We start from the raw sequence: 25,947 nt of genomic DNA, 5'->3' as shown, positions 1-25,947 counted from the left end.
CAGTGGTTTTTAGTATATTCACAAGGTTATGCAGCCATCACCACTGTCTAATTCCAGAGCATTTCATCATCTGAAAAAGAAACTCCAGAACTCATTAGCAATCACTGCCCCTTGCCCCTCTCCCAGCCTTAGGCAACCACTAATCTACTTTTTGCCTCTATAGATTCTTTCACTTAGCATATTGTTCTCAAGTTTCATCCATTTTGTAGCATATATTGGTATTTTATCCCTTTTTATTGCTGAATAGTGTTCCATTGTATAAATACATACATATTATCCATTCATCGTTCAGTGGACATTTGGATTGTTTTGGCTATTATGAATAATGCTGCTATGAACATTCATGTACAAGTTTGTGTGTGAACACATACTTTCAGTTATCTTGCATATATACTTAGGAGTGGTTGAGTTAGTTTTTATATAAGGTGTGAGGCATGGGTTGAGTTTCTTTTTTTCTTTCTTTTTTTTTTTTTGCATATGGGCATCTAATTATTCCAACACCACTTATCGAAATAACTATCCTTTCTCCATTGAATTGCCTTTGACCCTTGTTAAAAATCAGTTGAGGGCTTCCCTGGTGGCGCAGTGGTTAAGGATCCTCCTGCCAATGCAGGGGACTCAGGTTCGAGCCTTGGTCTGGGAAGGTCCCCCATGCCACGGAGCAACTAAGCCTGTGTGCCACAACTACTGAGCCTACGCTCTGGAGCCCGCAAGCTGCAACTACTGAAGCCCGTGCACCTAGAGTCCATGCTCTGCAACAAGAGAAGCCACCACAATGAGAAGCCTGCACACCCCAGTGAAGAGTATCCCCCACTCACCGCAACTAGAGAAAGCCCACATGCAGCAATGAAGACCCAACGCAGCCAAAAATAAAGAAATAAAATAAATTTTAAAAAAATCAGTTGAGTGTATCTTGATTGTTTTGTTCCATTGAGCTATATGTCTGTCTTTTCTGCTAATGCCACACTATCTTGATTACCATACTTTTTTAAGCTTTGAATTTAGGTAGTTTAATTCCTTCAACATTTGTCTTCCTTTTCAAAATTGTCATTCTAGATCCTTTGCCCTTGTCTCATACATTTTAGAATCAGCTGGTCAGTAATGATTCAAAAAAGTATACTGAGATTTTGATTGGGATTGCATTGAATGTATAGATCAATGGGGGGGATTGTTATCTTACCAATTTGATTCTTCCAATCCATAAACATGGATTATCTTTTTATTTATTTAGGTCTTTGATTTCTTTCATCAATATTTTGTAGTTTTCAAACACAGATCCTGCACATATCTGTTAGATTTATAACTAAGTCTTTCATTTTTGGGGTGCTATTGTAAATTGTATTGTTTTTAAAATTTTGAATCCAATGTTCATTGCTGATATATAGAAATACAATAAAATTTTGTATATCGACCTTGTATCCTGTACCTTTGTTAAACTCACTTATTAGTTCTAGGAGCTTTTTTTCTTAAAGTTCACTCTTATTTATTTATTTATTTTTGGCTGCATTGGGTCCTCGTTGCTGCACGGGCTTTCTCTAGTTGTGGTGAGCAGAGGCCACTTTTCATTGCAGTGCATGGGCTTCTCATTGCATTGGCCTCTCTTGTTGTGGAGCGTGGGCTCTAGGTGCACGGACTTCAACAGTTGTGGCACGTGGGCTCAGTAGCTGTGGCTCTTGGCCTCTAGAGCACAGGATCAGTAGTTGTGGCACATGGGCTTAGTTGCTCCACGGCATGTGGGATCTTCCCAGATCAGGGATTGAACCCTTGTCCCCTGCATTGGCAGGCAGATTCTTAACCACTGCACCACCAGGGAAGTCTGTAGTAGCATTTTTTTGTAGATTATTTGGAGTTTTCTATATAGACAATGTAATCATTATAGTTTTATATATATTTTGACCCTTTCTGTTGCTCTTCATTCCTTCCTGAATATCTTCGATTTCATCTGGGATTGTTTTCCTTTTTGTAGGACTTTCTTTAGATCTTTTTTTTTTTGATGTTGGTCTGTTGGTTAAATATTTTAATTTTTGTCTGAAAATGTCTTATTTTCATTTATTTTTAAGGAATATTTTTTGCAAGATGTATTATTCTAAGTTGACAATTATTTTCTTTCAAAACTTTGAAGATATCCTTTGTTGTTCTGGCCTCCATTATTTCTATAGAGAAGTCAGTTGCTGCTATTGTTACTACTTTGAAGATAATATTCCTTTTTCTCTCTGTTTTTTAGGGTTTTTCTTTGCCTTGTCTTTCAGCAGTTTTACTTTGATGTGCCAAAGGTGTGGATGTAGTTTTCTTGGTATTTACCCTGCCTAGGCTTAACATTTCTTAAATACATAGCTTGTGTTTTTTTGTTTCTTTTGAAAAATTCTTAGTCAATAATCAATCTCTTCAAATATTGCTTTTGCTCTGTTTTCTCTCTTCTCCCCTTATGGGAAAATTACACATATTTTGTGCCTTTTCACTTTGTTCATATCTTTCATTTCCTTTCTGTATTTTCTATTTTTTCTCCCTTTGCTTCAGTCCTATTAGTAGCTAGTTTTCTAGTCCTCTCTTCAGCTGTGTTTACTTTGTGGTTAAACCCGTCTATCCAGTTCTTAATTTCATTCATTATATTTTCCAGTTTTAAAATTTCTATTTGATTTTTTGGATAGATTCTAGTTCTCCACTGAAAATTTTCTACTTGTAATTTGTTTTCTTAAATGTATTGATGATAGTTCATTTAAAATTGTTTCTGCTAATTCTCGTATACGAATTACCTGTAAGTCTGTTTTTATTATTTGGTCTTTCTCTGGTTTTTGGTCACTTGGTTTTGTCTCCTGGTAAGTCTGGTAACTTTTGATTGAATGATGGACATTGTGGATAAAAAATTATGGTGGAAATTTGAGCTTGAATGTTATCTTCCTTCAGAGAGGGTTTGCTTTTACTTCAGGTCAGGGTTAGATCATCTTAATCTAGATTGAGATGGTTTAAATCTGGGTTTCAGCTCTTTTGATGGCTCATCTCTTAACATATCCTAGAAGTAAGGTTAGCCCTTAGTTTTAGGCTATAACTTGTCAGGTGTCCCAGCTGAAAGCTGGAGATGTTTGCTAAATTTCCTATGTTTTGGCGTCCCAGAACTCATTTTTAAAATCCTCAGTCCCAGGAGACTGCTGAATATCTACTCAGCATCTGGGCCCCTCAGATGTTGGTTTACAAATCTGCAAATGCCTGCAGGGGAAGAATGTGACCAGATATCAGGTTCATACAATGTACTTCTTTTATCTTGGTGATCTTGGCCTCTCAAGTCTTCAGTGCCCTGGTAACTTTTCTTTTTGTTCAAACTTGCTTTCCTAGTTGTGGTTGGTGAAGAAGTTGGTCTGATACAAGCTAATCCACCATATCCAGAAGCAATACAAAGAGCATGGACTTTGGAGCCAGAACTCCAGGATTCAAATCTCAGTTCCATCATTTACTTGTCCTGTGATCATGAACAAGGTATTAACTTTTTTTGAGCCTCACTTTTCTCATCACTAAAATGGTCATTATAATAGTAGCTACCTTATAGGGTTATTTTGATGATTTAACAAGTATTATATATAAAGTAGTGTGTGTATATATATATATATATATATATATATATATATATACACTTTCCTACTTACCTTCTTGTTCTGGCCTCCATTGTTTCCATAGAGAAGTCAGTTATTGTTATTATTACTACTTTGAAGGTAGTATTCCTTTTTTTCTCTGACTGTTTTTTAAGGTTTTTCTTTGCCTTTGTCTTTTGACAGTTTTACTCTGATGTGCCAGAGGTGTGGGTATGGTTTTCTTTGTATTTATCCTGTCTGGGCTTCTTAGCATTTCTTATATCATATATACTTTAAAAGTATATAATATAATATATATCTAAGAAAAGTGCCTGGAATCCAAAATATGCTGTATTGTTATTTGCTCTTATTATTTTTACTTGATGTGGTCATCTTTCCAGTTAGTGTTGTTTTCCACTGTGTTTTGTCATTTACAAATCCTCAATAGGCTCTGCTGGCTAGTAGATGAAGTCCAAACTCTATACGTGTAGTTCTCAGCCTTGGTGGCATATTGGAATAACCTGTGATATTTTTAAAATTCTGAGGCCCAAGTCAAACCAGGCCAATTACATCAGAACTTTTTTTTTTTTGCGGTATGGGGGCCTCTCCCTGTTGTGGCCTCTCCTGTTGCGGAGCACAGGCTCCGGACGCGCAGGCTCAGCGGCCATGGCTCACGGGCCCAACCGCTCCGCGGCATGTGGGATCCTCCCATACCGGGGCACGAACCCATGTCCCCTGCATCGGCAGGCGGACTCTCAACCACTGTGCCACCAGGGAGGCCCCATCAGAACTTTTAAGGTGGGATACAGATATTAATCAGTAGTTTTTAAAGAGCCTCAGGTGATTCCAATGTTCAGCCAATGCTGGGGGCTCTCACACCTCCTCCTCCGCTCTTCTGAGCCACTTTTGAGGGCCTGGAGAAGTGCCTGAGACACTACATGCTCTAGGGAGAGAGAGGAAGTGGATGCAAAGAAAAGAGGAAAATAACTCACGGTGGTACCATAGGAACGTACTTGTGGGAATTCTCATTCTTTGGAGAAACAGCAAACTCCAGCTGTGTGCTCTGTTCTGTGGTTTTCTTTTGGGAGGGGGCAACGTCAATGACCCCCCCTTCTATCTCCATATCAAGCCATCTCTCAATTCACTCTCACCTTTCCGTCCCGAATTTACCTCCCTCTCTTTATTCAAAGAGTTGTTGAAATATCTCCTCCCTCTAAGAAGGTTTTTTGGTTTGTTTGGAGAAGGTACCTTCTCACAGGTACTAAAACATTATTCAAGGTGGTCCTGTCCAAGGAGGGGTATGGGGGCTAAGGATGGGCACTTGGGACGGCCAGAGGCACCAGGTGACTTGACAGGAGGTGAGAAAGGAGCATTGGAAAGGAGATGGGAGAGCCTCTGGAAAACTTATCAGATCATAAAATGTCACCTAGGCTAACCTCTGAATGTTTACAAAACTCCTTAGTGTACGCCACTGATGGTAGAATTTTTAGGCACTGTGACATGCTGGTGGGACGATATTTTGTCAAGATATAAAGGGAGAAGGCCTAGACAGGTGCCTGTTCTGACACCACATGGGGCAGGCATCTGCCAGCAGGGAGCCAAACGCTTTGTGCCACCTCTGCTGATGCCTTCAGAGAAGCGGTGTCCTGGCTGGAAAGGAGGAGGCTGGGGGAGAGGGGAATAGTGTGGTAGGGAATAATTTTAAACATTTTGGTGCTACGTAAGCTGTGAAGACATAGCATGTAGGTCTTCATGAGCCAACCAACTGTGTTTCTCCTGAGCCAATGGGGTGGTGGGTTGTGAAGTTCTGTGATTCAGGATGCTTTCCTGGGCTGCCCCTGCTTTAGACAGGGAGCAAGAGCAAGTGACATGAGATTTAAAATAATAATAATTGTATATAGTGCAGGGAAACAGGTCTCTCACCTCTAGTGATGGGAGAATAAATTCGTTCAATTTTTCTTAAAGCATGTGAGCAGCATGAATCCAAAGTCTTAAAAATGTTCCTGCGCTTTGACCCAGCAATTCCACTTCTAGGAATATGTTCTAAGGAAGTAGGTGACAAGTGCACAATGATCTATGTATATAGACATTCATTATAAGCTTGTTCACTAAAAACAACCAAAATGTCCAGCAATTAGGCATTAAATAATGACTGGGAATATAGAATGCTATGCAGCTAGTAAAAAGGACACTGCTACTCCTCCATAGTTATTGAAATGGAAAGCTGTTTATTATATTTTAAGCAAGAAAAGCAGGTCCCAGAACTACATTCACTGTGACCCTATTTCATTTATTTTGGTAATTTTTTTTTTCCTCCCAGACCATTTTATTGAAGATGAATGACTTCATGCTAAGCCTGTATCATGTGGGTAGCCCTGTTTTACACAGACTACTGCCAGAGTAGTTTATTACTACCAATAATGTGTGAATTACTTTGCATGGTGTCTGACATATAGTAGGTGCATAGAGGTAGAAAAAGTAAATATTACTTTCAGAAAGTCTCTTTAACTGTTAAAGAGACTTTACATCTCTAGAGTGGTTTAGCATTTTAATAGAATAGAAAGTATGATACAAAAATTGGCAAAGTTTGCTGGCCAGAAATCATGTAGTTGGTATGATCTCAGTTTTGAAAAACACAGTACATGTGCCCATAAGGAAAGTCTGTAAAGATATCTTTATCTTATTAACAGTGTTTGAGTAATGTTGGGTTATGAGTCGTTTTTATGTCCCTTTTTTTTTGCTTTAATATACCCAACCTCCTGTGATAGAATAGACTGTCTTTATTACTCTTTCTCTTCACTCAAAGTCTAAAAAAAAAAAAAAAAAAACCCAGGCTTTAATTACTGATATAAAGTAAAACAATAACTTGTTGGTTGGCTGAGAATTGCTGGAAATTAATAAATAGTTTGGAAATTATTTAGTAAATGCTAATTACTTAGCAAAAGTAATTAAAATATTTATAAGCGAACACCCATAAAACACCACCAAGCAAATACATTGCTCAATAAATGGTTTAATTAGTATTTCATTACTAGAAATTAATCTCAGTAACCAAACATTACTACAAATTACATGTAGGATGAACAGCTTGTTTCACTGCTATTAATGATTTCAATTACAAAGTTTGTGCAAAGTCTAATTTCTTCCTGCTTCTCCCGCCTTCCTCCTGCGCCCACCTGGGCGAGTTCCCACACACTGGGCCTGAGTTAGGATGTTTAGGGCTGGGCTGACACCTTCCACATTGTTGGAAATCCCGGATTAACAGTTTCCCTCAGCTTGTTTCCCAGCTGTCTTGCAGAAATACTAGCCCTGGGTGCCTCTTAATCAGCTGGAATCAGCCTCCAGGAGCTGGTGGGCTTCTTACCACAGATATACTCTCCTCTGGAGTCTCCTAAATCACTTGGCTGCAAGGCCCGATTCCCTCCTCATGTCTGTTCCAAGGCCTTCCAGCACTGGGTTGCGCTCCTTGTTCAGCTCTCAGGCTGGGCCAGGTTGCTGCTAAGTCATAAAAGAGCATCTTCGTGCCGATGAGAAAAAAGGAGTCCTTCCCTCCGGACAGATGTTGTCACATGTGAGGGTGGATTTTTGCCCCAACGTGTTTCTTTCTCAGGTTCCCCAGGGAACAGACTCTGAGACTCGAGATTTGCGTGCAGGCGTCTCACTGAGGAGTGTTCTCAGGAATAGCCCCTGAGTGAGGGAGTGAGGGAAGTAGGATGGGGTAGAGGGAAAAGTTGGACCACAACCGCATGGGAAGCTCCTGGATTGAGGCAAGGAAGGGGGCAGGCCTTTGTTATTTCAAACGAGCAGACATCACTCTGGGACTGATGTGCCTCTCTTTGGCTGAGGACAGGTCCTGGAGGGGGACTTGGTTGCCAGCCATTGACAGGCAACACTCCCAGCAGCTAGAGGAACGAGTGCTTTGGCTCTGAAGGAGAAATATGGGCAGCATCCACTACAGTCCCCTTGTGTCATGGACAACCTGAGCAACCACACAGGAAGGTCCTTCTGGGGGTGGCCTGAGGCCATGAGTTGAATGGGCATGAGTTGTCCCATTGTTTTACTGGGACTGGGAGGGGTCTTACTTCTGCAGTTAGGGTGGATCCCCACTTAGGTACAAGCTGGGACTTATGCCTAGGCTGTAAGCTCCATGCGGGTAGGTCTGTGTCTCATGGTATCCCCAGAACTTAGCACAGTTTGTGGCTCAATTAATATTTGCTGATTGAATCTATAGTAATAAAGACAGTCACCTAAATGCATTAATATAAGCTGTATTACAATTGATGAAGGGAAATACATAGAATGTGACCTAGGACAGGTCAGGGAAGCTCCCTCAAAGAAATGACATGAGCTGAGACCCAAGGGATGGGTAAGAGTGGGCCAGGCAGAGTGGACTGGGGGTGGGGTGCTTCCAAGCCTCCTAAGATAAGCATTTACCTTGGCCACGTCCTGAGGGGGTCTCCTCATGGAAAAACAGAGGCGACTTGAGAAATCACATTCACTGAAATCTCTCTTCTTATCTGTTGGTGAAATGTATCCTTTGTCCTTATCACAGCCTTATCTGGTATAAGATTCATGTGTTAGAGAGCTTTTCCACTGTGGCTTGGCCAGGCCCTGGTGGCATGAAGGTTGCCTGCACCTGGCAGGTGCTTTCTAGAGTGACAGATACAGGCCAGGTGTCACAGTTGGAGCTGGGGGTGGAGATCCCCCTGAACCCCCCATGGGGTCTCATGCATGTGAAGGCCACCTATTGTGGAGGAGCTGAGGCTGGAAGCAGCTGGGCTTCAGATCTAAACTCTTGCTTCCTCTTCGTCCTCATCTCCATCCTGCCCCTGGCTTTGCCCCTCTCCAGGCCTGTCTCCAGATTCCTCACTGCCCCAGGAGCATGTTCTGCTCATTTTGCCTCCACTCCTGTGCATGAGTCCTCCCCTTTCTCCAGGACCACCGCTCTACTCAGAAAACCCACCCAAAGCACCGCCATGGAGCCCTGGCCAGCAACTCCAGGTCATACTGAACTCACCCCTTTCTGCATTTCTACAGCCCTCAGCTGTAGATTCTTTAGGGCAGAGGCTGGTTAAGAAATCCGGGCCTGGTACCATACCTGGTCGAGAGCAAGAAGGTTGGGAGAGTCTGGAGGAGAGGAGAAGCCCTGAAGGAAAACCCATTGTGCCCGTCCCTGCCATGATGCCCTGGTTGGCGCCGGGCAGTGTGAATGGTGGCCTGGACGACGTCTGCTGGCCTCCCAGCCAGGTGCACCATGAGGGGTGCCGCGGGCCTGCCTTCCGCTGTTGGTGGTGGGTGGCAGCAACGGCCAGGAGGGGGAAGATGGAAAGTTCATGTTTATCACGTCTGGGGCTTTGCCTGCCTTGTCCTTAATCAGTCTACAGCTAATTAGTCGCCTCCCCCAGCTGGCAGAGCACCATGACTAACCAAGGAAAAGGCTGAAGTCAGCCGGCCTCCTGCTCAGGGGAATCCTGGCTCATTGGGTGAGCCCTTCTTGCCTGGGGCATTATGAGGGCCACAGGATGCAGGAGCTCCTCTGGAAAGAATCTGAGGTTGTTGGGAAGGGGCCCTGGGGTCCTGTGCCACCTAGGGTGACTGTAGGGGGAAGGATGTGGCATCATCCTCTTTGATGTAACGTAAAGGCTCACTTTCCCAAACTCACTTGCAGCCAGGAGAGGCATGGGACACAGTTCAGACCAATGGGGCATAAGCTGAAACCTGCTGGGGGCTCTTAGGAAGGCTTTTCCTTTCTTGATAAAGGGCGTTGGATGCTGCTGGTGCTGGCCCTTCTTGCCCTTTCTTCTTTTTGCCTTGAATGCAGACTTGAAGGCTGGAGCTGCAGCAGCCATCAGCTTCTATGAGGGAAAGACCAAGAGAATTGTAATGACACCAGCCATGAGCTGACCAACCAATGCCAGTAACTTGCCTACCTCCAGATTTCTGTCAAGTGAAAATAATAAATCTCCATTTGTCTAGTCCACTGTTGGTTGGTATTCTGTTAGCTGCAACTGAATACACTTCTAACTGATACAGAGGGGAACTCTAGATGGTGCCAGCTTGACTGCACAGATGCCCATGGTACCAGAGTAATCCAGACATCGCTGGCCTCATCAGCCAGTGAGGTTAAAATACCCACTCCTCCGATCCTTCATCTTTTAAAGTCTCATTCATCAACCCTTTTTAGACACTTACGTTATTAAGAAGGTATCTGGGTGTGACATTGATGTGCCAGACATGTTAAATCCTGTGTAATGGTGTGCCTAGGAAGGCAAAACTAGATTTTCTGGCAAAAGAATAATCCCACTTCTCTTAGTTATGCAGTGCTTATGTTAAGTAGGCAAATACATTGCTCTGGGAAGAGGGTGCAAAAAAGGAATTATGTGATTCTGAGAAGGTTTTGCAGGACTGATCATAGAGGCAGGATATTTGCATATGGGAGGACTGAGGTCAAGACCCTGACTGACCCTTCCCTTTTGGGGTTTAAGACTACTAGAGCCTTTCTGATATACCGAGTTGGGCCTCTCTGAGATCCTTTGGCAAGAAAGGGTAGAAGAAATGCCACAGGGGAACCTCATCATCAGGAAACAGGGACGCTGAATAGGTGAACCAAGCTAATATCAGGCCTAGATACTTGTTAGTGAGGCTGGTGCCCAGCCAGCAGCTGACGTGGCAGAGACCTCCAAGCACTCTGGTAGAGGTTGTGCTGTGAGCAGTGGCTGCACGTAAGTGTGTGAAATAAAAGAGTTGAAGCCTGGAGCCCAAGTGTGGGGCGCTGCTGTGCACCTCCAGGGTTGGCTCAGCAAGGGCAGCCCTGAGCTCTGGACGTGGAGGCAGCAAACTGCGCAGGACCAGTTTTCAACAGCGACCCCTTGTGGCACCGGGCTGTTTAGACTATTCAATTCTGTCTCCACCTGGCTTTTAGAGCCAGGACAGATCCCGATGCACTGAGTCGTGGTTCCAGTTCTTGGACACCTTGGGGAAGGTGAGCGGAGGAAGAGCCTGAGGGTAGAGGGTTGTACAGCACCGTGGATAGGAGGATGGACTCTGGCGTCAGACTGCTCGGGTTCCAGTTTCTGCTCTGCTACTTCCCTGGCCTGACCTCATGGGCTGCAGACCTGTACAGCCTCACTGGAGCCTGCCTTAATTAAACAGGCACCATGCTGGGCTTAATGCTTGCTGTCTTGAAAGTCTTAATAATTTTTAAAAATCTGTCAGCCATATTTTATTTTATTTTTTTAACTGAGGTATAGTTCATTTATAATACAATGTTGTGTTAGTTTCAGGTGTATGGCACAGTGATTCAGTTATACATACATATCTATCTATTCTTTTTCAGATTCTTTTCCCATATAGGTTATTACAAAATATTGAGTAGAGTTCCCTGTGCTTGACAGTAGGTCCATGTTGGTTATCTATTTTATATATAGTAGTGTGTATATGTTAATCCCAGACTCCTAATTTATCTCTCCCCCCTCCCTTTTGGTAACCATAAGTTTGTTTTCTACATCTGTGGGTCTATTTCTGTTTTGTAACTAAGTTCATATGTATCATTGTTTTTTTAGATTCCATGTATAAGCGATATCATATATTTGTCTTTGGCATACTTCACTTAGTGTGACAATCTCTAGGTCCATCCATGTTGCTGCAAATGGCATTATTTCATTCTTTTTTCATAATAAGTTATTTTTGAAGAAGGACCCCCTTCCACTCCTCTATTTTCATTTTTCACTTGGCCCTGCCAATTATGCAGTCAGTCCTGCTTGGGCAAATTACTTCTCTATGCCACAATTTCCCCATCTGTAAAATGGATTTAAAACAACCCTGCCTCAGAGAGCTGTTGTAAGATTAAATGAGTTATATACATAAAGTACTCAGAACAGGATCTGGCATGTAGTAAGCACTGTGTAAGTGTTAGCCATTGTTACTGTTCCTGTTAATTTAGGCTGATGAGGACTCCAGCGATTAATCTGTAAAACACAGAGACATGACTACATTTCTGTCTCCAGCTAGTGAAGCAGATGAGATCCAGTACATGGGGAAACAATGCAAGGAGAGGAAAATGTGACCCCTGGACTTCCTTCTCACACAAGATGAGATGCTTCATTGAACCTACATCCATCTGGGCCCACAAGGCTGACAAGAGAGGAGAACGCTGGGGCCTGGGAAGTGTGGAGTCAAGGCCAACCTCCCGCTGCAGGGGCTGGCAGCAGGAGTGGGCACGGCTCAGAGGCGCAGTCTGGGGCACCTCCGAAAGCAGCCGGCCTCCTCCCCATGGGGTCAGACTGAGAGGCAGGCTGTCGTCAGACTCAGGCCCTGCTGTCCCTCCTCTCGGATGAGACACACTGTCAGGGAAGGATGGCCCCGCCCCAGGCTTCCCTCCCGCCTGGCCCCATCTTGCATTTACAGAACCAGATCAGAGGATAGGATGCTGGGAAGGATGCTTTATTATGATGATGATTCTAAATAAAATTATTTCTTGGTATGTAGCCTACACACAAAAAGAGGAGAAATCATAGGTGCTCAGCTCAATGAATCCTCCAAAAATGAACACACTCAGTTCAAGATATAGGACATCCACCAAAGTCAGGAAGCTGCCAGCCACACTCCCCTCCCCGTCACTCCCTCCTTCCCCAGTCAGCCACTATCCTGAATATTATTTTCTAAAACCATTAGATTTCATTTTCCCAAATTTTTTATTTTGGAAAAATTTAAATCTACAAAGTAAATGGAAATAATAGAATAGGAGCACCCATATACTCACCTAGATATACCAATTGTTAACATTTTGCAACATATTCTCTCTCTGTCTTTCTGTCTCCCTTTCTGTCTCTCTTTTTTCTCCCCCCATCCCTACACACACAATTTTCTGAACCATTTGAGAGTTATTGGCAGACATCATGACACTTTATCCCTAAATATTTCAGCACACATCCTAAGAAGGAGAACATTTACATACTGCAGTTATTACAATAAAGAAATTTAACATTGCTACAATATCATTATATAATATACAGTTGATATTCATATCTCCCACTTATCCCAATCATAAATATATAAATAAATATAATATATATATCCCAATGATATTATGTATACATATATATATGTGTGTGTGTGTGTGTGTGTATATATATATGAAAGCCTGGAACACACTTTGCATTTAGTTGTATGTCTCTTTCGTCTTCTCTAATCTAGAATAGGTTCTCTCTCTCTCTCTCTCTCGCTTTTTTTTTTTTGGTCTTTCATGACACATTTTTGGAGCATATAGTCAAGTTTTCTAGAATATCTCTGAGTTCGGATTGTCAGATTATTTCCCCATGATTGAATTTAGTTTAAACATTCTTGGCAAGAATGCTATAGGAGTTTTATTATTATGTATATGTTCTTTATAATTAATTATTAATGAGAGTAGCTGCAACTTATTGAGTGCCCATGATGTGACGTGGGGATTTTGATGTCCACTTCACAAACCAGGTAACTGAGGCAGAGAGTGGCTAAGTACTTTTCCCAAGGTCAGATGGTCAGAAAGAGGAAGTGCCAGGATTAGGCTTGTCTGACCCCAGTGCCCATGCTCATAGCCCGTTCAACCCACTGTCAGAGATGACTGGTCCCGCTGGAAGTAGACCTGAGGCTGTGCCCTGGAGGACAGGGACTGCGTTATGTTCTCTGCTGAATTCCAGGCTTAGCCAGGGCCAAACCCAGAGCAAGGGTCCATGATTGTTTATTAAATAAATGGATGAATGATTGTTTTATGGACAAAGGTTAGCATGGAGTCCATGGACCACTGGCATCAAAATCACCCAGAAAACTCATCAGAAATACACATCTGTGGGCCCCACTGCCAACCCACAGAAACTGAATCTCTGTTGATAGGACCCAAGGATCTATGTTAGGTTTTCCTGATACCCAGATATAGACAAAATTAAGTGAAAAAAGCAAGTTTCAAAACAGGGTGTGCTGCATAATTCCATGTCTTTTTCTCTGTGTTTTAAGGTTACATGGTTACATACAGAGTTACCGTTTCTTTTTGTTTGTTTGTTTTTTGGCTGCATTGGGTCTTTGTTGCTGCGCGTGGGCTTTCTCTAGTTGTGGCAAGTGGGAGCTACTCTTCATTGCAGTGTGCGGGCTTCTCATTGTGGTGGCTTGCTTCAGTAGTTGTGGCTCGCAGTCTCTGGAGTGCAGGCTCGGTAGTTGTGGCACACGGGCTTAGTTGCTCCGCGGCATGTGGGATCTTCCCGGACTAGGGATCGAACCCGTGTCCCCTGAGTTGGCAGGCAGATTCTTAACCACTGCGCCACCAGGGAAGTCCCTAGAGTTACAGTTTCGAGAAGGATATTAGAACTGTTAACAGTGGGTTACCTCTGAGGAGTGGGACTGGGGCCCTGGAGAAGGAGAGGAAGACTTTACCTTCTCTCAATACACTGCTAGAAATGACACAAGTGATCACTTAATATATTCTTTTTGTAAAAAATTAAACCCTACAGATAAGTATGGTAATTAAGTAACTTATCACCCAGTCTGAACACTTTTGAGAGTGAAAGGCAGTGCTGTTATTAGTTACAGCAGCAACAGAGAAAACAGAGGCCGTTCTGGGCAAACCTGGGCAAGCGGTCACCCTGCATAGGGTGACCAAAGTCCCCTTTGATCACCTCCCATCCTGGTTACAGCCACCCCTAGTCAGGGGTAACCACTGTTACCAGTTTGATGTATTTTACAGACCCTTTTAGTATAATATGTAGCCACTGAAAGCACCTTGTTTTGAGACTTCTCTTTTTACATAAGTGGTATCACACTAAATATATCAACATGAAAGTTGTTTTTTCTCATTCAACAATATATGTCTTGGACATCTGGCCATGTCAAGCCCATGTGGGTCTGCTTCATTCCTTTTAGCTGCTGTCAAGCATTCCACATGTGAATTTTTCCACTCTGTTGTGGATGGATATTTGGGTTGTTTCCAATTCTTTAGGATGACTAACCATGCTGATGATGATGGCGACGGTGATACTGTCCCAACAGCAGAACCACCCAGTGTCCAACAGAAGTCAGTCTAAAAATATTCTCAGGAGATGGCATTTTTGAGGAATGACTGGATTTATGAGTAAGGTCCCTCACCAGGACTGAGGCTCCTGCATTTGCCCTGTTCAGGGATGGTACAGGGCTTCAGAGATGGGGCTGTACCCAGCTTCACCATCAAAGGCTCTCAGAATGCCCTTGGCCTCTCCAAGCTGTTCCCGCAGTTGAGGTCCAGCAGAAGCTCCTGTCCCCAGGCCTGGTGCCTCCAGTCTCACTGCTCTTCCCCTTCTCCTCTTGCCTCTACTGCTCATAAGGCTCTTGCACTCACATGGAGTGACGCTTGGCTATGGTGGAAAGAGCCAGAGACTGTTCGATTCCCAGTTCTGCCACTGACGGACCGTGTGACCTTGAGTGAATCTCTTTCCCTCTCTGGGTCTCCAGTGCTTCATCTGTGGGATGGGGAAAATAGTATTCACGTCCTGGGCTTGTGAGCTCTTCTGTGGGATCACAGAACGGGTCACGTACATGCCCCCGTCCCCTCCACGAGGGTGCTCCATGAGTGGTCACTTCAGTCCCCTTTCCCTTGTCTCACTGTCACTTTGTGTGGACTAGTGTCACCGCAAAACTGAAAAGCTAGTCGATGCTCCTGAGGACAAAGATTGTATCATCTCCCACTTTGGCATTGTCCCTGCCCCTCTCAAGTCCTGGCGTAGGTTTGGGGCACACTTTGGGGCCCCAGGAGAGAGGGAGTGATGTAAAGAGGCTGTCTTTATTCAGGGTCCTGGGAGGCTACCCAGAGAAAGATGGGGAGACAGCGCCCTACCCTTGGACTGATCCCTCACTCGTGGGATTTTTTAATCTAATGAGGCAATAGTTCCTAATTGTAGAATCTCCTGTCTGATGGGAGAGAGCGTCTCTGCCTCCAGGGGATCTCCTAGTGTGATGGGAAGGACATGGTCAGTATCCCCTGAAGCTCCTTGTCTGATGAGGGAGAGATGTTATCAGTTCCCAGGGAAGTTTCCAGATTGATGGAGGAGACATACATCTGGGGCGCCTTCCTGACTTTCATTGAAGATTTCCATTTTGTGTGAACCTTTCTTACAGCGTCCCTTCCTTAACATGTACATGCTGCTTGCTCTCTCTACAGGACTGTGAGTTTCATGAGGGCAGAACTGATATCTCATCACTGGGATTTCTGGTCCCAGCTTGTTGCTGGGCGTCCTAAGGAACGCTTGAAGATTGGCCACATTCTCAGGGGCTCCCAAGAGTCAGGGTTCTCAAGCTACCCAAGGTCAGACAAAGCAATTTAGAGAATGAGAGTGAGTCATCAGAGGGGCATGGTGGGGGAGGGGATGGGTGGGCGGTGGCCTGGGCCTGGGGTCTGCCCTCACACCCTCTCTCCACTCCCTTCTGGAAGCTGCTGCAACTCTGCCTGTGGCATCTCACAGGAGCGCTCCCACAGCCTCTCCCCCCATGGGAGCTGGGTGCTGAAGTGGGCGCCTCTGTCTGTGTAGGAGACGAGACACATCAGATCCCCGGGCTGATGGGCAAGTCAAAACTGCTGGTTAAGTGGCTTTAAAGTAGTGGCCATTTATAAGTTAATGAAAGAGAAAATAGGCACATTATACACACAGATTTGTCCTTAATGAGGGGAAAAGGCATTGTTTACTGATGTGCAGTTCTAATTATCCACGCACAAGGCTAGCTTTTTTCCAGCAGCACCGTGTGCCTCCATTCTGCAATCTTCCACCACGTTCCTTTAACCCCTTCAGTGCCCAGGTGGGCACTGACTCATCCCTCAAAACATCAGTTTCCTGTGCTGCCTGAGCAGCCAGTTCCTGAGTGAGTCTGTAGGACCTTTGACCCCAAGACTCCCGGCAGCTGCTCGTGTCCTCTGCTCTCCTCAGCTGGTTGGCCAGATGGAGGACAATGCTGCCAGGGCCCTCAGGGCAGCCACCCTTGGAGAGAGGCAGAGCTCAGGAATGGCTGCTTTTCTGGGGCAGGGGGTTGCGGGGTAGCAGGAAGGACCCAACTGAGGTGACAGATGGAGGGTGAGGGCTGCAAGCCAGGGACCCCCCAGGAGGGAAGGGTTCGGGAGCATCACCCAGCAATCCCACCCTTTATGGTTTCTCTGAAGTGGGGAGGTGGGGGGGGGGACGGTCCAGAAAGTGTCAGGAAGGAAGGGGGCTCCACTTGGGAAAGGTGAATGGCAAGGTGCATCCCAAACGGGCACCTCCCTGAAGCCATTGCTGAGGTTACACCCGTGTGTTTCTCACGTTAGCATAAGCACACATGAGGTCACTGTAGGATAAACAGATAACCCTCACTGCCCCGCAAGCTCCTCTTTTATCCCCAGGTCCCAGCCCTTTACCCCAACCTGCTAGATGCTGCTTGTCCTCAGTGGGGAAATGAACAAGCCACAGAGATGGGAGTGGGACATGAATGACTGTTGCCAGAGTGAGGTCACTGATATCCCCTGCTCAGCTGGGGAAGTCAGTGAGGACAGAGGAAGCTGAAGCAGTTACTGGAAGGTGGGAGGGGAGACGGCTAGGTCGACCCCAAACTCTTACCATCAGGGGCACACTGGAGCTGTCTTCTGGAGCCAAGGCTGGGAGGGAATGTGGCTTTCCCTTGAACTTTCTGGGTGAGTTACAGGCAGTAGTTGTAACTTGCTAATGCTCAGAGTGCCTTCACGGCTCTGGTGGCAGGGGGTGGGGTGGGGGGAGGTGGGGAGGTGTGGGGGGGCGGTCTAGGAAAGTGTGGCTCAGGTTTACTCACAGGTTATTGCAGTGGAGGCAAAAACGCTACCTCTGTGACCCCTGGACAAGAGTACACGCGGTGGGGACTTCCCTGGTGGCGCAGTGGTTAAGAATCCACCTGCCAACGCAGGGGACACGGGTTCGTGCCCTGGTCCGGGAAGATCCCACATGCCGCGGAGCAGCTAAGCCCGTGCGCCACAACTACTGAGCCTGTGCTCTAGCGGCCACGAGCCACAACTACTGAAGCCCGCACGCTTAGAGCCGTGCTCCGCAACAAGAGAAGCCACCGCGATGAGAAGCCCGCTCGCCGCAACTATAGAAAGCCCGCGCGCAGCAACAGAGACCCAACGCAGCCCAAAATAAGTAAATTAAAAAAATTAAAAAAAATTTAAAAAGAGTATATGCAGTGACCGCACAGCGCGATTCTGAGGGTTTGATAGAAGGGAGGACTTAGTGATAGATTCAATGGACAGTTGAACAAATTTTGTTTGAAAATATGTTTGAAAATTTAGGTAAAATGGACAAAGTCCTAGAAAAACAAAAATGACCAAAACCGACAAAACAATAGAAGGCCTAAATCATCCTATAACTATTAAAGAATCTGAATCTTTTTTTAAATTGAAGTGTAGTTGATTTACAATGTTAGAATGTGTTAGTTTCTAGTATACAGCAAAGTGATTCAGTTATACATACATATACATATATATATATCCTTTTCCATTATTTTTTAAAGTATACATATTAATAATTATTTTCATTTTGCCAAAGTGAAAATAACTTTCATCAATAGTCAACTCCCTTCTTAATTCCTTATAAAACAATTTCATTAAAATGTTCATTCTTTTGCCTTTTCCAGTTTTCTTTCTCATTGTGTGCTTAACTTTTCTAGTCTGTTTCTCTCATGTTTTATCATAGGATATTGGATATAGTTCCCTGTGCTATATGGTAGGACCTTGTTATTTATCCATTTTACATATAGTAGTTTCTATCTGCTAATCCCAAACTCCTACTTTATCCCTCCCCCACCCCCTTTCCCCTTTGGTAACCGTAAGTTTGTTTTCTATGTCTTTGAGTCTGTTTCTGTTTCGTAAATAAGTTCATTTGTGTCATATTTTAGATTCCACATATAAGTGATATAATATGGTATTTGTCTTACTTCACTTAGTATGATAACCTCTAGTTCTATCCATGTTGCTGCATATGGCATTATTTCATTCTTTTTTGTGGCTGAGTAATATTCCATTGTATATATGAACAACATCATCTTTATCCATTCATCTGTCAGTGGACATTTAGGTTGCTTCCATGTCTTGGTTATTGTAAATAGTGCTGCTGTGTATTCAATAGATTGGGGTGCAAGTATCTTTTCAAGTTATAGTTTTTTCCGGATATATGCCCAGGAGTGGGATTGCTGGATCATATGGTAGCTCTATTTTAAGTTTCTTAAGGAACTTCCACACTGTTTTCCATAGGTACTTCACCAATTTACATTGCCACCAACAGTGTAGGAGGGTTCCCTTTTCTCCTCACCTTCTCCAGCACTTATTATTTGTAGACTATCTGATGATGGCCATTCTGACTGCTGTGAGGTGGTACCTCATTGTAGTTTTAATTTGCATTTCTCTAATAATTAGTGATGTTGAGCAACTTTTCATGCACCTGTTGGCCATCTGTATGTCTTCTTTGGAGAAATATCTACTTAGGTCTCCTGCCCATTTTTCGATTGGGTTGTTTGTTTTTGTTATGAGTTGTATGAGCTGTTTGTATATTTTGGGAAGTAAGCCCTTGTCGGTTGCATCATTTGCAAATATTTTCTCCCAGTTCGCAGGTAGTCTTTTTGTTTTGCGTATAGTTTCCTTGGCTGTGCAAAAGCTTATGGCTTTTTAAAAAAAAAAATTTATTTATTTATTTGGTTGTGCCAGGTCTTAGTTGCAGCAGGTGGCGTCCTTAGTTGCGGCTCCAGGGCTCCTTAGTTGTGGGTTGCTGGCTCCTTAGTTGTGGCACCTGGGCTCCTTAGTTGAGGCAGGTGGACTCCTTAGTTGCAGCTCACGGGCTCCTTAGTTGAGGCATGTGAACTCTTAGTTGTGGCATGCGTGTGGGATCTAGTTCACTGACCAGGGATTGAACCCAGGCCCCCTGCACTGGGAGCGTGGAGTCTTATCCACTGCACCACCAGGGAAATCCCAAAAGCTTATAGCTTTGATTAGGTCCCATTTGTTTATTTTTGCTTTTATTTCTTTTTAAAAAAATTTTTATTGGAGTATAGTTGATTTACAATGTTGTGTTAATATCAGGTGTACAGCAAAGTGAATCAGTTGTACATATACATATTGATATATCCATTCTTTTTTAAGATTCGTTTCCTGTACAGGCCATTACAGAGTATTGAGTAGAGTTCCCTGTGCCATATGGTAGGTCCTTATTAGTTATCTATTTTTATATAGTAGTGTGTATATGTCAATATCAATCTCTCAGTTTATCCCTCCTCCCTCTACCCCTGGTAACCATAAGTTTGTTTTCTACATCTGTGACTCTACTTATGTGTTTTTTTTTTTTTTTGCGGTTTGCGGGCCTCTCACTGTTGTGGCGTCTCCCGTTGCGGAGCACAGGCTCCAGACGCGCAGGCTCTGGATGCGCAGGCTCAGCGGCCATGGCTCACGGGCCCAGCCGCTCCGCGGCATGTGGCATCTTCCCGGACCGGGGCACGAACCTGTGTCCCCTGCATCGGCAGGCGGATTCTCAACCACTGCGCCACCTCTACTTATGTTTTGTGAATAAGTTCATTTGTACCCGTTTTTTAGATTCCACATGTAAGCGATATCATATGATATTTCTCTTTCTCTGTCTGACTTACTTCATTTTGCTTTTATTTCTGTTGCCTTGGGAGATTGACCTAAGAAAACATTGGTATGATTTATGTCAGAGAATGTTTTGCCTATGTTTTCTTCTAGGAGTTTTATGGTGTCATGTCTTATATTTAAGTCTTTAAGCCATTTTGAATTTATTTTTGTGCATGGTGAGAGGGTGTGTTCTAACTTCATTGATTTACATGCAGCTGTCCAGCTTTCCCAGGACCACTTGCTAAAGAGACTGTGTTTTCTTCATTGTATATTTTTGTCTCCTTTGTCAAAGATTAATTGACCGTAGGTTTGTCGGTTTATTTCTGGGCTCTCTGTTCTGTTCCATTGATCCATGTGTCTGGTTTTGTGCCAATACCACACTGCTTTTTGTTTTCTAAATTTTATTTATTTATTTTTGGCTGTGTTGTGTCTTCGTTGCTTCACGCAGACTGTCTCTAGTTGAAGTGAGCAAGGGCTGCTTTTCCTTGTGGTGCACAGGCTTCTCATTGTGGTTTCTCTTGTTGTGGAGCATGGGCTCTAGGCACACGGGCTTCAGTAGTTGTGGCTTGTGGGCTCTAGAGCACAGGCTCAGTAGTTGTGGTGCACGGGCTTAGTTGCTCCACGGCATGTGATCTTCCCAGACCAGGGCTTGAACCCATGTTCCCTGCATTGGCAGGCGGATTCTTAACCACTGCGCCACCAGGGAAGTCCCTACCACACTGTTTTGATTACTGTAGCTTTGTAGTATTATCTGAAGTCTGAGAGGGTTATGCCTCCAGCTTTGTTCTTTTTCCTCAGGATTGCTTTGACAATTCTGGATCTTTTATGGTTCCATATAAATTTTAGGATTATTTGTCCTAGTTCTGTGAAAAATGTCATGGGTAATTTGATAAGGATCACATTAAATCTGTTGATTGCTTTGGGTAGTATGGCCATTTTAACAATATTAATTCTTCCAGTCCAAGAGCATGGAATATCTTTTCATTTCTTTGAATCAATTTCAGTTTCCTTTATCAATGTTTTATAGTTCTCAGCATATAAGTCTTTCACCTCTTTGGTCAGGTTTCTTCCTAAGTATTTTATTTTTTGATGCAATTTTAAAAGGGTTTGTTTTTTTACTTTCCCTTTCTGATATTTCATTGTTAGTGTAAAGAAATGCAACAGATTTCTATATGATAATCTTGTACCCTGCTACCTTGCTGAATTCATTGATCAGTTCTAGTAGTTTTAGTGTGGCATCTTTAGCGTTTTCTATATATAATATCATATCATCTGCATATAATGACAATTGTACTTCTTCCCTTCCAATTTGGATACCTTTTATTTTTCTTCTCTGATTGCTGTGGCTAGGACTTCCAATACTATGTTGAATAGAAGAGGTGAAAGTGGGCATCCTTGTCTTGTTCCATATTTTAGTGGGAAGGCTTCAGCTTTTCACTGTTGAGTATTATATTGGCTGTGGGTTTGTCATAAATAGCATTTATTATGTTGAGATATGTTCCCTCTATACCCACTTTGGGAAGAGTTTTTATCATAAATGGATGTTGAATTTTATCAGATGCTTTTTCTGCATCTATTGAGATGATCATGTGGTTTTTGTTTTTTCTTTTGTTGATATGGTGTATCACATTGACTGATTTGTGTATGTTGAACCATCCTTGTGACCCTGGGATGAAACCAACTTGATTGTGGTGTATGATCTTATTTATGTGTTATCGGATTTGGTTTGCTAATATTCTGTGGAGAATTTTTGCATCTGTGCTCATCAATGATATTGGCCTGCAATTTTCTTTTTTGGTAGTGTCTTTGTCTGGCTTTGGTATCAGGGTGATGGTGGCTTCATAGAATGACTTTGGGAGTATTCCCTCCTCCTCAGTCTTTTGGAAGTGTTTGGGAAGATTCAGTGTAAGTTCCTTTTTGTATGTTTGGTAAACTTCCCCAGTGAAGCCATCTGGTCCTGGACTTTTGTTTGCAGGGAGGTTTTTTGTTTTTTTTTTTCACTACAGAGAATTTGAATCCTTAATTAATGATGTCCTCACAGAGAAAACTCCAGGCTCCAACTGCAGCCCTTCCTGTGGCAGTTATTGGGCATTTATTGCTATTAATAAAGCTGGGACTTCAATCCACATTCACCACCTTATGCCTATTTTCTATACATTAAAACCGTGAGAGAAGAGAGTTATGTTTTAATCCTCCTTACCACCCTCAACCCAGGAGAAATGTCCTGCAGCATCTCATTAACACCTTGTATTTATTTGCAGGTTTGAATGGGCAACAAAAGGGCCTTTTATGAGAATATTTATTAAGGGTCTATGTGCCAAGCAAGTCACCTCTATTGATCTTATGTAATCCACACAAGCATCCCGCAAGAGAGACATTATTATCTTCATCTGAGGTTCAGAGAAGTAGGCTGACTTGTCTAAGTCACAAAGCTAGTGAGAGGCCGTCTGACTCCAGAGGCTCTTCCTTTTCCACTGGACCGCAGTGATGCCAGAACAAGCCTGCCCCTTCCTCAGGGAAAGGAAGGTCATGACCAGTCCTCTCCCCACCCCACATACCAGCCCCCATCTCCAGCTTTCAACATCTAGGTCAGAGTTCCAGGCCCCTCCCACCCTGACTACAGTGCATGGGAATTTCTTCAGTGGGTCAATGACCCTCTTACATAGCAGGCCCCAGAACTGAACCTGGCATTGAAAGCCATAGTTGGCTATTCTGGTTATCTATTGCTAGGTTAAAAATTACTCCAAACTCAGTGGTGTGAAACAACCATTTATTATGCTTTTAGACTCTGTGGGTCAGAAATTCAGATAGGGTACAGCAGGGATGCTTGATCTCTGCTCCACGATGTGGAAGCCTCAGCTGGGAGATTCAAAAGCTGAAGGTGATTCAGCCACTGGGGGCTGGGGTCATCTGAAGGCTTGTTCACTCATGTGTCTGGTGGCTGGTGCTGGCTGTTGGCTTGGACCTTAGCTGGGACTCTCGGCCAGAATCTCTGCTTGAGGCCTCTCCAGATAGCTTTGGCTTCCTCACAGTACGGTAGCTCGATTCCCATGAGACAACCAGTTAAAAGCACGTTGCCTTTTTTGACTAGTTCTTCTAGTTGTACGGGAGCATGACTGCACCATTCTGTTAAGTTGTCACAAAGCCCTGCCCAATTTCAAGGGGAGGAGAAGTAGACTCCACTTCTCGATAGGAGAGTGTCAAAGTTCTAGAAGAGCAGGTGGGACTGGAAATATTACTGTGGCCATTTTTGGAAAATACACTGTACTTCACAGGCCCACCTTAGAGGAGGCTGTCCACACAGGAGGACCTAAGAGGTGCCCATGCTTTACAACTTTGTTCATTCAGGCAATATATAGTGTTCACCACGTGCCAGACGCTGCCTCTCCAGTTGGTCCCCAGCTGCACAGCTGTTCAGCCCCACCCACCCAGGTGCTTCCCCTGAGGCCCTGAATGGTTTGATCAAGATGAGAGAACTTTGGGCTTAACTCTCTCCAGCCTTCTGGGAAACATTGCTCTGGGTCACTGTGGCTACAGCCCAGAGAATAATTTCTCCCTCTGGGGGCTGCTGTTGAATTGAGGTTTTATACTCCCATTTCTGAAAGAACAGACATAGTGAACAGTTTCTATTTATTGAAGAACATAGTAAGTTGTTTTTTACTTTTATATAGCTCTTATTTTGTGGCCCCCATGAAACAAGTGGTTCCTCAGTAATAAAGAAGTTCCTGCCCTTTGGTGACACTCAGAAGTGGGAGAATCCGTTTGTGAATTAGGTCCTTTTGGTGTAAAGGAAGAAGCTGGGAGAGCTCTTTTAACTCTTTAGCACATGAGTTTGGCTAGTATAACTGGTTCACTAGCTATCACCCTGGAAAATGTAATGACCTGGTCATGACAAGTTGAGGTATAGCTCGTATAATAATCACAATAATAACCAATATGTATCATACTCCAGGCTCCGGGTTGAGCATTTTACACACCATCCCATTTAATCCTCTTAACAATGCTGTGAGGAAGGTACTAAAATTGTTTTCATAAATGAGGAAACTACTTAGTAAGGTTCAGAGAAGTTAAGTAATTTGCCCAAAGACACACAGCTAGGAAGTGGTGGAACTGGGATTTGAATCTAAACCCATGGACTCTGGACACTGTTCTATTAACATTGGGCCATGCTATGCAGATAGTAGGCCTGGTAGCTTAAAGGGAGGGACAGGAATTAGAGTACAGTAGGCTGGGTGTTGGGTCTCTTTGGCTGGGTACCAAGGACCCATTCTGATGTCTCAGTCTGCTCGTCTGTAAATGGGGATAATGCCTACCTGAGTGAGTTACATAAAGCACCAGTATAGTCCTCCAGACCCAGTGGACGTTCAATGCATGACTGGGGAGTTCCCTTCCCTTTCTCCTTCCTCCATAATTTACTTGAACTGACCCTTAGAGGGGCCCTCCCTGCCCAGAAGTAGGGGGATGGACAACATGACTTATCCATGGCTGTTCTAAAATCCCTGGTTCCCTAAACTCCTGCTGGATTTCGAGATTCCATTCCCTCTCACCGTGCTTTTCATTGGGAGAACTTCAAATGATTTTATAAAAACTGCAAATGTACAAGGTAATTGAGTCTTCTGTTTTATTACCCTGAGCTGCCTGGACCTTGCCTGGCCTCCTCCTCACTCAGCGAGCTGCTGGAATAAAGTTGGAAGTGTTTGCACTGGTAATATATAGGACTTAATTAACCTGGCCTTTTATAGCATTTCCAATGGAGGGTTGGAAAGAACTTCGAGGCAGCTTGGGAAAAAGGAAGGGGGGCCTAGGGTGGGAGTGTGTATGTATGTACAATGCTCAATGTTGTTTTTTTTTTTTCCTGTTCTTTTCTTCTGTACTTTAATCAGCATTTAATGGCCCAGTTGAAAATCTGTTATTCGAACCCAGGCACTGGTGGGAAGGGCTGGAGGGGAAGCCTGCCTTCTTCCCTCCATCCCAAGCCCTACAGCAGGCCGTGGAGTGGCCAGTGAGTCTGGCCACACCAGCCTCATTCCCAGAAACTTCCAGCAGAGGCTAATGCAGCTCATCTCAGATGGGAGATGATGAATGGACATTAACAAGTGGACTCTCTGTGTTGGCCACCCCCTACTCAAATGCACACCAACCTAAGAAGGCTCCGTGGGGTCGTGTCCTCTTTCCTGGGAGCCTGAATCAGTCTCCGAGCCTGTCTACCCCTCCCTGCCCCCGCAACTCCCTAACATTCCCACTTCTTTCCCCTCCTAGCCTGAAGCCATCCCTCAGCCAGACACCCTTCTAAACCAGCCCAGGAAAAAGTGACTCAACTCAGATCCACCCTGGGCACAGGGGGATGGGTTTATAACGGCCAAGGTAGCTTCATGCCTTAGACCATTATTTTAGGGAGACTTCAAGAGAGGGCAGTCAGGGTAAGAGCCTCTCAGCAGCTGCCTACTCAAACCATTGCTCCACATACCATAGCTCATAAATCCTACCCCAGCGCTGCCGAGTGGTTACATCATCCCAAACTTCCTGCAACAATTTGATTTGGAAATAAAAACACAGGTGTTAACTGACTCACTTCTTCTGCTCCTTTGCAGTGCCCTGACCCTCGATAGCTTTTAACCTTGCAGTTAATAAAAGTTTGGGGCCCAGCCCCAGCACAGATCCTCATTTATTCTTTCATAATGTCAGCGCATTCTTACTGAGTGACCATAATGCACAAGTCATTGACCAGTCCCCTCAGGGAGGGCGTCAGGTGGCCGAAGATGAGCAAAA

General features: G+C 44.1%; 1 long non-coding RNA gene across 4 annotated transcripts in view; it reads left to right on the top strand.

Annotated features, from left to right (window-relative positions):
- LOC113632569 (uncharacterized) overlaps positions 1–25,947 on the top strand; it is a 152,127-nt gene that overhangs the window by 64,656 nt on the left and 61,524 nt on the right. For 2 of the 4 annotated variants that reach the window (XR_003437868.1, XR_003437869.1), the window contains exons 7-8: positions 3,331–3,471; positions 11,570–13,673. This is a non-coding gene — a long non-coding RNA (uncharacterized LOC113632569). Of the gene's footprint in view, positions 1–3,330; positions 3,472–8,412; positions 9,511–11,569; positions 13,674–25,947 lie in introns of those variants that run through there. The other 2 variants (XR_003437870.1, XR_003437871.1) reach the window with 2 other exon arrangements.

Source organism: Aethalodelphis obliquidens, unplaced genomic scaffold (genome assembly GCF_003676395.1).
Source record: "Aethalodelphis obliquidens isolate GAN/ISIS:26980383/991018 unplaced genomic scaffold, ASM367639v1 scaffold37, whole genome shotgun sequence".
In the NCBI taxonomy this organism is placed as follows: domain Eukaryota; kingdom Metazoa; phylum Chordata; class Mammalia; order Artiodactyla; family Delphinidae; genus Aethalodelphis; species Aethalodelphis obliquidens.
Note: the sequence above shows the minus strand (reverse complement) of the source record. Positions and strands in the feature narration are given on the sequence as shown.